The following is a 14,291-nucleotide window of genomic DNA, read 5'->3' as shown; positions in this document are numbered from 1 at the left end:
CCGGAGCCGCGGTGGCTGAGGCGGAAGAAAGCGCCGCGCGCCGCTGCGCCTGCGCACTGCCGCGCGGGGAGCAGTTTCGCCCTCCTCTGCCCCTCCGGAAGAACCTGGGAGCGGCGCGGGCCCTTTCTCACGCCCGCGCACGGCGGAGCGCGCAGGCGCGATCGCACGGGTCCGGCGCCGGAAAGATGCTGGCGGACAGCGCGCTGCGGCAGTGCGCGGGCTTGGGGACCGCTGTGCGGGACGGGCTTGGCGGTGAGTGAAACTTGGGTCTCTGAGAGGGAAGGGGTCATCTCATAACGTGGACAGACGTGCGGGAGCGGACGTGGCTCGGGCGCGCCGGCCGCTCCGAGTAAAGCCAGGCAGAACGCGCAGTGTTTTAATCCCCGAGCGCGGAAAGGCGGAGGGGAGGGTCCAAACCCACCGGGATGCGGAGACTTCACGGCAGGGCGTCTGTACCCCGGAGCCTGGTCCTTATCTAAGTAGTCGTGGTTCCGGAAGGTGGATAGCTTTTTGTTGACTCGTCAGTATTTTAAAGGCTGGGACTCGGGTGAGGCCAGTGAGAGGCAATTGCCTCAGTTACAGTATTTATGGATTCGAAAAAAAAAGTCAATAATCAAGATAAATATTTTAGTTAAAAATTTTTTGAAGGCCAAAATTAATGCAAAAAACCCCATAATGAACAATATATCAAAATTTCAAATGCAGGATCTGCCCCTGCACTTGTACGAGCCCACCTCTCTCTCCTCACCTTGATCCCAGCCCTGGAAGCTTCATTTCCAAAATCAAGCAGTTAGCAGCTTTGTTTGCCAATTTGTTTGTTTAATTTTTTTGCGTTAAAATACCGTTTATCTTGATTACTGGGGCTATTTAGGGTTCCCCTAAATTTTGCCTCTAGGAGAGTGCCTCACTTACCTCCCCCCACTTGGGGCCCTGGTAGATAAGGAATGTAGGACTTTTGAGGAGAAGTACCCATAATGGAAAGATAATGCGGGATTAAATCGCACCCTAAATGCCCCTGTGAAGACAGCAGGAAGCATGCCATCCTCTAAATTCCAACCTCTGAGAGCCAGGGGGGCATGGAGTCCCCCCAGGTTAACTTAGGTCAGCCTCTCCCTGGTGTCTACATTCTAGAATGCAAGCTGTGATTGAAGCTGACGCTGCTGATTTATGAGTAGGTATGTTCTACTGGGAGAGATTTTGTTAGGTGACTTCTGAAAACAAGGGAGATACAGTGCCTCATACCCCACATCATGTCAGAGAGTGACCTTCTCCCAGCTGGAGAGAAAGTGACAATTTTAACTCAAATCTAATCTTCCTCTTCTTTTCTGTTTCCTACTTTCCAAAAAACTGCTGCTGCTGCTTGCTGGGGAAGGCAGGACTGGCCTTTGTTTTCTGCCTTCCCTGGAATGAAGTCCGCCAGGCCTTTTCAGCCAGCAATCTCTGGGGCCTGGAGTCAAAAGAAAAATACCTGAAGTGTAGCTGATGAAAAAAACAAAACTCTCTGTGTTGCTTGCACTTCTAACAATCAGTCAGTTGATAATCTGAAAATTATCCCTGACAAAACTGTCATGCTTAAAAAAAACAAAACAAAGAAACCCCACCCAGCTATCATATGATATTCAAGGCAAGAATTTTTTTATTTACTAGCAAAGAATCTAAAGAAAACGTCCATGGCTCTTTAAAAAAAAATACAACGGGGGAATGGAGCAGGGAATAATAATGGGCTGAAGGCTCATCTGGACTTATATAGTCATCACACCAAAAAAAAAAAAAAGGTGTGGCCTGCTCTAAATATATATATTCAATATATATTGGCAATTATATATATATATGTATATATATTCCCATTTTAAAATAAGGATAACTTCTCACTGCCTTTTTAGAAGTTAGGATAAAATTCCTTGGCCACTGAAAAGGGCAAGAAATGCTCTAAGGTGAGTTTGGGAAAGAAGGAAAAAAACCACTTAGATGTGAGTGGATTAGTAGTACAGAATTCCTCAGGAAAGCAAGGAAAGGCTGCACATTAGTTCTGAGACAACAAGCAGAAGTTCAGATGCTATCCACAGCGAGACAGAAAGGGCTCTCGGCAGAGGGGTGACTGAACCAAGTAGTGAAATCTGGCCCTTGGTGAATAGATGCTTAATAGGTTAGGCGGCCAATAGGTGTCGAATTCAAAAAGGATGTCTTTTGGCTGAAACTTGAGATCAGTAGAGACTACTTCAGGAAGAGCTCCACGTGTGGGTCCTTGTCGCTCTCAAAGGGCGACAAGGTGGACAGCAGGAGGGGGCCCCCCTCGGAGCACAATAGCACGGGAAGCAGACAGAAGTCTCCCCGGCCTGCAGTCTGATCTGTGATCTAATGGGGGATCATTTGACCCTTCTTAGTTCATTTCTTTTTTTCTGCAGCTTGCAGCTCGTCCTGTCAGGGACGGGGTGGCAGGGTGATGGCTGAAGGTGGAGCATGCAGTTCAGTGAATCACAGACGAAAGGACTAGGGTCCACGTGGGGCAGAAGTGCTTTGTAAGTTCCTCTGAAATTAAGCTTTTGGTAAGTCATCCACACTGTGTGCTCACAGCAAACGCCGATATGGCTCAGGCAGGCTGAATGCGGTGAATGTAGAAGGTGTCGGCCTCTTTGGCTTTTACCTTGTCTCTCTCACCTTCTCCCAAAAGATTCTAGAGAAAGGTTGTTATGGGTTAAATTGTGTCCCTCCAAAAAAGGTACGTTGAAATCCTAAACCCCAGTACTTCAGAACAGGATCTTACTTGGAAATAGAGTTATTGCAGATATTGTTCAGATGAGGTCATTTTGGAGATGGAGTAGGGTGTCCTTATAAGAAGGTGGCCATGTGAAGACAGAGACACACGGGGAAAATGCCACGTGATGACAAAGGCAGAGATGGCAGTTATACAGCTGCAAGCCAAGGAACGCCAAAGATGGCCAACAAATCACCAGAAACTGCCAACAGGCAAGGAGGGATTCTCCTACAAGTTTCAAAGGGAGCATGGCCCTCCAAAACCTTGATTTCAGAATTCTACCCTCTAGAACCATGAGACAATAAATTTGTTTTAAGCCACCCAGTTTGTTTTTGTTTTATTAAGGTAGCTCTAGGAAAGTAGTACAAAGGTCAGTATCTCGTCTGATACTGCAACACATGCTCACTATTTGTCCACTTACTCATGTTTGGCCAAAAAAGCAACTGAGTTATTCAGGCTACTTTATTTATTTTTAAAAAATATTTATCTATTTATTTGGTTGCACTGGGTCTTAGTTGTGGCACATGGGCTCCTTAGTTGTGGCATGCAAACTCTTAGTTGCGGCATACATGTGGGATCTAGTTCCCTGACAATGGATGGAACCCGGGCCCCCCGGCATTGGGAGAACAGAGTCCTAACCACTGCGCCACCAGGGAAGTCCCTATTCAGGCTACTTTAAATAGTCAGTTTGCAGATCACATCTGGTACAATGCTTAACTTTATTTTACCGAAAAGTATGTTCAGCAGCTGTCCAAATTTCAGGCTACACAAAGAACCTTGCATGATCTAATGAAATGTAGCTCGGGACTGTTCCACAAAAGACAGCATAAATGAAACTAGACAGTGCACCTGATTCTATGCTCTTTATAACATTTAGGTATGGTATTTTTTGTTATGTTAAGTGACTGAGGTTGTACCCAGATATATAGAAAAAGTACCCATACCCTATTACTTTTCTCATTCGGTTCTAGTTTCACCTCATGCTTAAAGATGCAAGGTTGACTGCAGGGTATATGATAACTATATTTTTCAATCCAAAATATAAGATCTTAACACCATCATTCCCATTCCAATTTGTAGATTTCTAACTATAAAATTAGGTGCAGACCTAATAGAAAAATGGGCAAAGAAAATGAACAGGCACTTCACCCAAAAGGAAATTCAAATGGCTCAGACATATTAAAAAAAAAGAAAAAAGATGTTCTATCTAATTTATAATGAGACACGAAAATTAAAATGACAAGCAGATACCCTATTCCTTTAACAATTTAGTGATGATCAAAAAGTTCAACTATATTGTATTGATGAGAGTGAGGTATAAAAATAGGCAAGGCTGATGTAAATTGCTGCAGTAGTTCTGGAAAGCTCTTATATCTATTAAAAATTTAAATGCATATATCCTTTGATCCTGCAAACACCCCTAGGATTTTAAAAAATAAACTTTATTTTCCTAGAGCAGTTTTATGTTCACAGCAAAATTGAGTGGAAAGTACAGAGAGTTCCCATGGACCCCTTTTTCCCACACACAGCACAGCCCCCTAACCACCACACCCCCACCAGACGGGACACTTGTTACAGTGGATGAACCTACATTGATGCATCATCATCACCCAGAGTCCGTAGCATACATTAGGGTTCACTCTTGCTGCTGTACATGCTATGGATTTTAACAAGTGTATAATGACATGTATCCACCGTAATAGTATCATAGAGAGTATTTTCAGTGCTCTGAAAATCCCCTGTGCTTTGCCTATTCATCCCTCCCTCTCCCCAACCCCCTACAACCACTGATATTTTTACTGTCTCCATAGTTTTGCCTTTTCCAGAATTCCATATAATATAATTGGAATCATACAGCATGTAGCATTTCAGATTATCTTCTTTCACTTATAATACACATTTAAGTTTCCTCCATGACTTTTCATGGCTTGATAGTTCATTTCTTTTTATTATTGACTAATATTCCATTGCCTGGATGTACCACAGTTTATTAATCTATTCACCTAGTGAAGGACATCTTGGTTGCTTCCCAATTTTGACAATTATGAATAAAGCTGCTATAAACATCTGTGGGCAGTTTTTTTGTGGATGTAAGTTTTCAACTCCTTTGGGTAAACACAAAGGAGCACCACTGTTGGATCATACCATAAGAGTATGTTTAGTTTTGTAAGAAACTGCCGAACTTCCTTCCAAGGTGTCTGTATATTTTGCATTCCCACCAACAATGAATGGGCGTTCCTGTTGCTCCACATCCTCGTCAGCATTTGGTGTTGTCAGTGTTTTGGATTTTAGCCATTCTAATAGGTGTGTCACTTCTAGGAATTTAGGCTATATATGTACTCCCACATGTGTGGAATGATAAATATGTACCAAATATTTATTACAGTATTGTTTATAATAGCAAGACTGTAAATTACAGTCCAGCATTAGGGCATTGGTAAATAAATTGAGGTACATTCATGCAATGGAAGACCATGCAATCTTCAAAAAAATGAGGCAGCTCTACATGCGCCAATTTGGAACCATACCCTAGATGTACAATGAAAACACCAAGGTGCAGGGCTGCATGTATAATATAGTGTATTTGTGTAAAAAATAAAAAATATAAATACACTGACAGGCACTAATATTCATATATTCATAGAATATATTTGGAAGGATACACAAGGAACAGTGGTTGCCTCTGGGGAGAAGTGAATGGGGTATAAGGGTAGGTGTCCTTCTGTAACTTTTGGATTTTTCACCATTATTCAAAAATCAGTTAAAACTATTGACTAACAACTAAGAAAACAAAGATAAGAAAAAAAAGGAAGAAGAAATTTTTTAAGATAGCAAAAGATTACCTAAAAGCAAAATATGAGGGAGTTCCCTGGTGGTCTAGTGGTTAGGATTTGGTGCTTTCACTGCCGTGGCCAGGGTTCAGTCCCTGGTTGAGGAACTGAGATCCCGCAAGCCATGCGGTGTGGCCATAAATAAATAAATAAAAATAAAATACCAATCTCCATCATTGTCTATAAAAATAGATAAAGAACCCGCAGCCACTTGAGAAAACTGACAGAGAATGGTCAATTCTGAGACATATTGTGGTAGATTAGACCTTAAAGATACAGAAAAAATTCTCAAAACCTCCAGGCAAAAGGGTTAAATAACTTGCAAGGGCAAGAGAACTAGACAGCCTTCAGACTTCAGACTTCTCCAAAGTAACACACAAAGTAAGGCAACCATGGAGCAGCACTGAAAAGAAAAATATGAACTAAAGATTTTAGTCTGTATTAGTTGCCTAGGGCTATCATAACAAATTACGAAACTTGGTGGCTTAAAACAATGGACATTTATTCTCTCAGAGTTCTGGAGGCCAGAAGTCTGAAATCAAGGTTTTGGCAGAATTGGTTTCTTCTGGTGGCTCTGAGGGACAATCTGTTGTTCCATGCCTCACTCCTAGCTGCCAGTGGGTGCCAGCAACTCTCGACATTCTTGGCTTGTAGCTGCATAACTGCAATCTCTGTCTCTGTCTTCACATGGTCTTCCCCTCTGTGTCTCTGTTTAAAATCTCACCCTCTTTTCTCTAGAAGGAAACCAGTCATTGCATTTCAGGTCCATCCTAAATCCAGGATACTCTCATCCCAAGATTTGCAGATAATTATATCTGCAAAAACCCAATTTCCAAGTAAGTTGATGCACAGGTACCAGGGGTTAGGACTTGAATATCTCTCTCTTTTTTAAAAAATGTTAATTTATTTATTTGGCTGTACCGGGTCTTAGTTGCAGCACACAGGATCTTTAGTTGTGGCATGTGAACTCTTAGTTGCCAGGGATCAAACCTGGGCCCCCTGCATTGAGAGGGCGGAGTCTTAGTCACTGGACCACCAGGGAAGTCCCTTGAACATCTCTCTTTGTGGGACAATATTCAACCCACTATATTCTCCTTCAAGTATCAAGACTATAGAAAAATTGATTTGACCATGCAAAAGCTTGGGAAAAACAGAGTTTATGAGCCCCACTTGAAGAGTCTATTAGAGGATGAACTTCAACTAAGTGATGTTGGGGAAAACTTTTATAAAGCCAGTACAGTATTGATACTGATTCCTGTTTAAAATAATACAGAAACAATTACAGACTGATGTCACTTATGATTATCAAGGCTAAGATACTTTATTATTTGTTAGGGCTGCCTGAACAAAATATTACAGACTGGGTGGCTTAAACAGCAGAAATTTATTTTCTCACAGTCCTGGAGGCTGAAAGTCCAAGATAAGGTGACAGCAGGTTTTGTTTCTTCTGAGGCCTCTCTCCTTGGCTTGCAGATGGCCACCTTCTCCTTGAGTCTGCACACGGCCTTTCTTTTGTATGCATGCCTGTCTTGGTCCAAATGTCTTCTTCTTACAAGAAAACCAGTCACATTGGATTAAGACCCACCCTAAAGACCTCATTTTAACTTAATTACCTGTTTAAAGACCCTATCTCCAAACACAGTCACATTCTGAGGTACTGTAGCTTAGGACTTCAACATTTTAGGTAGACACAATTCAGCAGACAGATACTAAACAAAATATTAGTAAACAGAATCTACCACCACAATAAGGAAATAATGCATCATGTCCAAATACAATTTAATCCTAAAATACAAGGTTGGTTCAATATTTGGAAATTCATTAATATAGTAAATTGACCCTTGAATAACATGCAGGTTAGGGGCACCGACCCTCTGTGCAGTTAAAAAATCCAAGAATAATTTATAGTTGGCCCTTGATATACACAGTTTCTCTGTTATCTGAAGATCCTCTGTATCCCCAGCTCTACATTTGAGGATTCAACCAATCGTGGATTGTGCAGTACTATAGTATTTACTATTGAAAAAAATTTGAGTGTAAGTGGACCCACACAGTTCAAACCCATGTTGTTCAAGGGTCAACTGTATATACCATATTAACAGATTTAAGGAGAAAAATAATATCATCTCCCTAGATTTTGAAAAGTCATTGACAAAATTCAACTCTTATTCCTATGCATATGTATATCATATATCTTAGCTCTAAACCACCATCTACTTAGAGGGGAAATACTAGAGGCATTTCTCTTAAGATCAGGAACAGGAAAGGATGCCCATTATGTACATCACTGCTTAACATTGTATTGATACTAGAGGTATTAACCAATGCTAATTATAAAAGGAGACAGGAGAATTGGTTAAAAAAAAAAAAAAAAAAAGTAAAATATCTCTATTGCAGATGATATGATAGTAACCCTAAATAGCCTCAGAGAATCAAAATTAAAGCTGACTCAACAAAAAGTTTCATTAAGATAGCAAAATATTGTACAATATCAGCATACAAAAAATAAGAGGGACTTCCCTGGTGGCGCAGTGGTTAAGAATCTGCCTGCCAATGCAGGGAACACGGGTTCGAGCCCTGGTCCGGGAAGATCCCACATGCCGCGGAACAACTAAGCCCGGGCGCCACAACTACTGAGCCTGCGCTCTAAAGCCTGTGAGCCACAACTGCTGAGCCCTTGTGCCACAACTACTGAAGCCCGTGTGCCTAGAGCCCATGCTCTGCAACAAGAGAAGCCACCGCAATGAGAAGCATACGCATGCAATGAAGAGTAGCCCCTGCTTGCCGCAACTGGAGAAAGCCCACGCGCAGCAACAAAGACCCAACGCAGCCAAAAATAAATAAATGAAAGAAATAAATTTCTTAAAAGAAAAATAAGAGGCTTCAGATACACAATTGCCATTTAGACAATATCATATAGAAAATGTATTTAGGAATAAACATAAAAACAAATGTGCAAAATTTATATGAGGATACTTTGAAACACTTCTAAAAGATACAACAATGAATTTTAAACAAATGGAAAAACATCCAGTGTTCTTAGATAGAACATCTCAGTATCATAAACACATTAGTTCTCTATAAGTTAATTTATGAATTTAACATGACCCAATCAATTTGATACTGAAGTTCATGTAGAAAAATAAACATACAACTAGGAAAACATGGCCAAAATATATGAAAAAGTATTGACCTTACCTAGTAATTAAGTGCTAATTAAAGCCATGAGATACCAGTCTCTCCCTACTAAATTAACCAGTTGCATTAACCAATATATTAAATGAACCAAGATATTTAAAACAACGAGTATTTACTGTATAGCACAGGGAACTATATTCAGTATCTTGTAATAACCTATAATGGAAAAGCATCTGAAAAAGAATATTTATATATATAATGTTTTAATGTTTTCAATTTTTAATGTTTTAAAATTTTAGAATTTAAAAAATTTTTTAAATTTAAAATTTTTCTTTTTTTTCATTTTTAAACATCTTTATTGAAGTATAATTGCTTTACAATGGTGTGTTAGTTTCTGCTTTATAACAAAGTGAATCAGTTATACATATACGTATGTTCCCATATCTCTTCCCTCTTGCATCTCCCTCCCTCCCACCCTCCCTATCCCACCCCTCTAGGTGGTCACAAAGCACCGAGCTGATCTCCCTGTGCTGTGCGGCTGCTTCCCACTAGCTATCTGTTTTACATTTGGTAGTGTATATATGTCCATGACACTCTCTCACCCTGTCACATCTCACCCCTCCCCCTCCCCATATCCTCAAGTCCATTCTCTAGTAGGTCTGTGTCTTTATTCCCGTCTTGCCACTAGGTTCTTCATGACCTTTTTTTTTTTTTTTTCCTTAGATTCCATATATATGTGTTAGCATACTGTATTTCTTTTTCTCTTTCTGACTTACTTCACTCTGTATGACAGACTCTAACTCCATCCACCTCATTACAAATACCTCCATTTCATTTCTTTTTATGGCTGAGTAATATTCCATTGTATATATGTGCCACATCTTCTTTATCCATTCTTCCGATGATGGACACCTAGGTTGCTTCCATGTCCTGGCTATTGTAAACAGAGCTGCAATGAATATTTTGGTACATGACTCTTTCTGAATTATGGTTTTCTCAGGGTATATGCCCAGTAGTGGGATTGCTGGGTCGTATGGTAGTTCTATTTTTAGTTTTTTAAGGAACCTCCATACTGTTCTCCATAGTGGCTGTATCAATTTACATTCCCACCAACAGTGCAAGAGTGTTCCCTTTTCTCCACACCCTCTCCAGCATTTATTGTTTCTAGATTTTTTGATGATGGCCATTCTGACCGGTGTGAGATGATACCTCATTGTAGTTTTGATTTGCATTTCTCTAATGATTAATGATGTTGAGCATTCTTTCATGTGTCTGTTGGCAATCTGTATCTCTTCTTTGGAGAAATGTCTATTTAGGTCTTCTGCCCATTTTTGGATTGGGTTGTTTGTTTTTTTGTTATTGAGCTGCATGAGCTGCTTGTAAATCTTGGAGATTAATCCTTTGTCCGTTGCTTCATTTGCAAATATTTTCTCCCATTCTGAGGGTTGTCTTTTGGTCTTGTTTATGGTTTCCTTTGCTGTGCAAAAGCTTTTAAGTTTCATTAGGTCCCATTTGTTTATTTGTGTTTTTATTTCCATTTCTCTAGGAGCTGGGTCAAAAAGGATCTTGCTGTGATTTATGTCATAGAGTGTTCTGCCTATGTTTTCCTCTAAGAGTTTGATAGTGTCTGGCCTTACACTTAGGTCTTTAATCCATTTTGAGTTTATTTTTGTGTATGGTGTCAGGGAGTGTTCTAATTTCATACTTTTACATGTACCTGTCCAATTTTCCCAGCACCACTTATTGAAGAGGCTGTCTTTTCTCCACTGTATATGCTTGCCTCCTTTATCAAAGATAAGGTGACCGTATGTGCGTGGGCTTATCTCTGGGTTTTCTATCCTGTTCCATTGATCTATATTTCTGTTTTTGTGCCAGTACCAAACTGTCTTGATTACTGTAGCTTTGTAATATAGCCTGAAGTCAGGGAGCCTGATTCCTCCAGCTCCATTTTTCGTTCTCAAGATTGCTTTGGCTATTCGGGGTCTTTTGTGTTTCCATACAAATTGTGAAATTTTTTGTTCTAGTTCTGTGAAAAATGCCAGTGGTAGTTTGATAGGGATTGCATTGAATCTGTAGATTGCTTTGGGTAGCAGAGTCATTTTCACAATGTTGATTCTTCCAATCCAAGAACATGGTATATCTCTCCATCTATTTGTATCATCTTTAATTTCTTTCATCAGTGTCCTATAATTTTCTGCATACAGGTCTTTTGTCTCCTTAGGTAGGTTTATTCCTAGATATTTTATTCTTTTTGTTGCAATGGTAAACGGGAGTGTTTTCTTAATTTCACTTTCAGATTTTTCATCATTAGTATATAGGAATGCAAGAGATTTCTGTGCATTAATTTTGTATCCTGCTACTTTACCAAATTCATTGATTAGCTCTAGTAGTTTTCTGGTAGCATCTTTAGGATTCTCTATGTATAGTATCATGTCATCTGCAAACAGTGACAGCTTTACTTCTTCTTTTCCGATTTGGATTCCTTTTATTTCTTTTTCTTCTCTGATTGCTGTGGCTAACACTTCCAAAACTATGTTGAATAATAGTGATGAGAGTGGGCAACCTTGTCTTGTTCCTGATCTTAGTGGAAATGGTTTCAGTTTTTCACCATTGAGGACAATGTTGGCTGTGGGTTTGTCATATACGGCCTTTATTATGTTGAGGAAAGTTCCCTCTATGCCTACTTTCTGCAGGGCTTTTATCATAAATGGGTGTTGAATTTTGTCGAAAGCTTTCTCTGCATCTATTGAGATGATCATATGGTTTTTCTCCTTCAATTTGTTAATATGATGTATCACATTGATTGATTTGCGTATATTGAAGAATCCTTGCATTCCTGGAATAAACCCACTTGATCATGGTGTATAATCCTTTTAATGTGCTGTTGGATTCTGTTTGCTAGTATTTTGTTGAGGATTTTTGCATCTATGTTCATCAGTGATATTGGCCTGTAGTTTTCTTTCTTTGTGACATCTTTGTCTGGTTTTGGTATCAGGGTGATGGTGGCCTCGTAGAATGAGTTGGGGAGTGTTCCTCCCTCTGCTATATTTTGGAAGAGTTTGAGAAGGATAGGTGTTAGCTCTTCTCTAAATGTTTGATAGAATTCGCCTGTGAAGCCATCTGGTCCTGGGCTTTTGTTTGTTGGAAGATTTTTAATCACAGTTTCAATTTCAGTGCTTGTGATTGGTCTGTTCATATTTTCTATTTCTTCCTGGTTCAGTCTCGGCAGGTTGTGCATTTCTAAGAATCTGTCCATTTCTTCCAGGTTGTCCATTTTATTGGCATAGAGTTGCTTGTAGTAATCTCTCATGATCATTTGTATTTCTGCAGTGTCAGTGGTTACTTCTCCTTTTTCATTTCTAATTCTATTGATTTGAGTCTTCTCCCTTATTTTCTTGATAAGTCTGGCTAATGGTTTATCAATTTTGTTTATCTTCTCAAAGAACCAGCTTTTAGTTTTATTGATCTTTGCTATCGTTTCCTTCATTTCTTTTTCATTTATTTCTGATCTGATCTTTATGATTTCTTTCCTTCTGCTAACTTTGGGGTTTTTTGGTTCTTCTTTCTCTAATTGCTTTAGGTGTAAGGTTAGGTTGTTTATTTGAGATGTTTCTTGTTTCTTAAGGTAGGATTGTATTGCTATAAACTTCCCTCTTAGAACTGCCTTTGCTGCATCCCATAGGTTTTGGGTCGTCGTGTTTTCATTGTCATTTGTTTCTAGGTATTTTTTGATTTCCTCTTTGATTTCTTCAGTGATCCCTTGGTTATTGAGTAGTGTGTTGTTTAGCCTCCATGTGTTTGTATTTCTTACAGATTTTTTCCTGTAATTGATATCTAGTCTCATAGCGTTGTGGTCGGAAAAGATACTTGATACGATTTCAATTTTCTTAAATTTACCAAGGCTTGATTTGTGACCCAAGATATGATCTATCCTGGAGAATGTTCCATGAGCACTTGAGAAGAATGTGTATTCTGTTGTTTTTGGATGGAATGTCCCATAAATATCAGTTAAGTCCATCTTGTTTAATGTATCATTTAAAGCTTGTGTTTCCTTATTTATTTTCATTTTGGATGATCTGTCCATTGGTGAAAGTGGGGTGTTTAAGTCCCCTACTATGATTGTGTTACTGTCGATTTTCCCTTTTATGGCTGTTAGTGTTTGCGTTATGTATTGAGGTGCTCCTATGTTGGGTGCATAAATATTTACAATTGTTATATCTTCTTGGATTGATCCCTTGATCATTATGTAGTGTCCTTCTTTGTCTCTTGTAATAGTCTTTGTTTTAAAGTCTATTTTGTCTGATAATGAGAATTGCTACTCCAGCTTTCTTTTGATTTCCATTTGCATGGAATATCTTTTTCCATCCCCTCACTTTCAGTCTGTATGTGTCCCTAGGTATAAAGTGGGTCTCTTGTAGGCAGCATACATACGGGTCTTGTTTTTGTATCCATTCAGCCAATCTATGTCTTTTGGTTGGAGCATTTAATCCATTTACATTTAAGGTAATTATCGATATGTATGTTGCTATTACCATTTTCTTAATTGTTTTGGGTTTATTATTGTAGGTCTTTTCCTTCTCTTGTGTTTCCTGCCTAGAGAAGTTCATTTAGCATTTGTTGTAAAGCTGGTTTGGTGGTGGTGAATTCTCTTAGCTTTTGCTTGTCTGTAAAGGTTTTAATTTCTCTGTCAAATCTGAATGAGATCCTTGCTGGGTAGAGTAACCTTGGTTGTAGGTTTTTCTCCTTCATCACTTTAAATATGTCCTGCCACTCCCTTCTGGCTTGCAGAGTTTCTGCTGAAAGATCAGCTGGTAACCTTATGGGGATTCCCTTATGTGTTACGTGTTGTTTTTCCCTTGCTGCTTTTAATATTTGTTCTTTGTATTTAATGTTTGATAGTTTGATTAATATGTGTCTTGGCATGTTTCTCCTTGGATTTATCCTGTATGGGACTCTCTGTGCTTCCTGGACTTGATTAACTATTTCCTTTCCCATATTAGGGAAGTTTTCAACTACAATCTCTTCAAATATTTTCTCAGTCCTTTTCTTTTTCTCTTCTTCTTCTGGGACCCCTATAATTCGAATGTTGGTGTGTTTAATGTTGTCCCAGAGGTCTCTGAGACTGTCCTCAATTCTTTTCATTCTTTTTTCTTTATTCTGCTCTGCAGTAGTTATTTCCACTATTTTATCTTCCAGGTCACTTATCCGTTCTTCTGCCTCAGTTATTCTGTTATTGATCCCTTCTAGAGAATTTTTAATTTCATTTATTGTGTTGTTCATCACTGTTTGTTTGCTCTTTAGTTCTTCTAGGTCCTTGTTAAACGTTTCTCATATTTTCTCCATTCTATTTCCAAGATTTTGGATCATCTTTACTATCATTATTCTGAATTCTTTTTCAGGTAGACTGCCTATTTCCTCTTCGTTTGTTAGGTCTGGTGGGTTTTTGCCTTGCTCCTTCATCTGCTGTGTTTCTGTGTCTTCTCATTTTGCTTAGCTTACTGTGTTTGGGGTCTCCTTTTCGCAGGCTGCAGGTTCGTAGTTCCCATTGTTTTTGGTGTCTGTCCCCA

At 39.3% G+C, this 14,291-nt stretch overlaps 1 long non-coding RNA gene across 2 annotated transcripts in view; it reads left to right on the top strand.

Annotated features, from left to right (window-relative positions):
• Positions 1 to 146: 146 nt before the first annotated feature.
• Positions 147 to 14,291, top strand: part of LOC133085651 (uncharacterized) — a 57,685-nt gene continuing 43,540 nt past the window's right edge. For both annotated transcript variants that reach the window (XR_009699580.1, XR_009699579.1), the window contains exons 1-2: positions 147 to 252; positions 2,406 to 2,546. This is a non-coding gene — a long non-coding RNA (uncharacterized LOC133085651). The remainder of the gene's footprint in view (positions 253 to 2,405; positions 2,547 to 14,291) is intronic.

The sequence above is a fragment of the Eubalaena glacialis genome, chromosome 1 (genome assembly GCF_028564815.1).
Source record: "Eubalaena glacialis isolate mEubGla1 chromosome 1, mEubGla1.1.hap2.+ XY, whole genome shotgun sequence".
In the NCBI taxonomy this organism is placed as follows: Eukaryota; Metazoa; Chordata; class Mammalia; order Artiodactyla; family Balaenidae; genus Eubalaena; species Eubalaena glacialis.
Note: the sequence above shows the minus strand (reverse complement) of the source record. Positions and strands in the feature narration are given on the sequence as shown.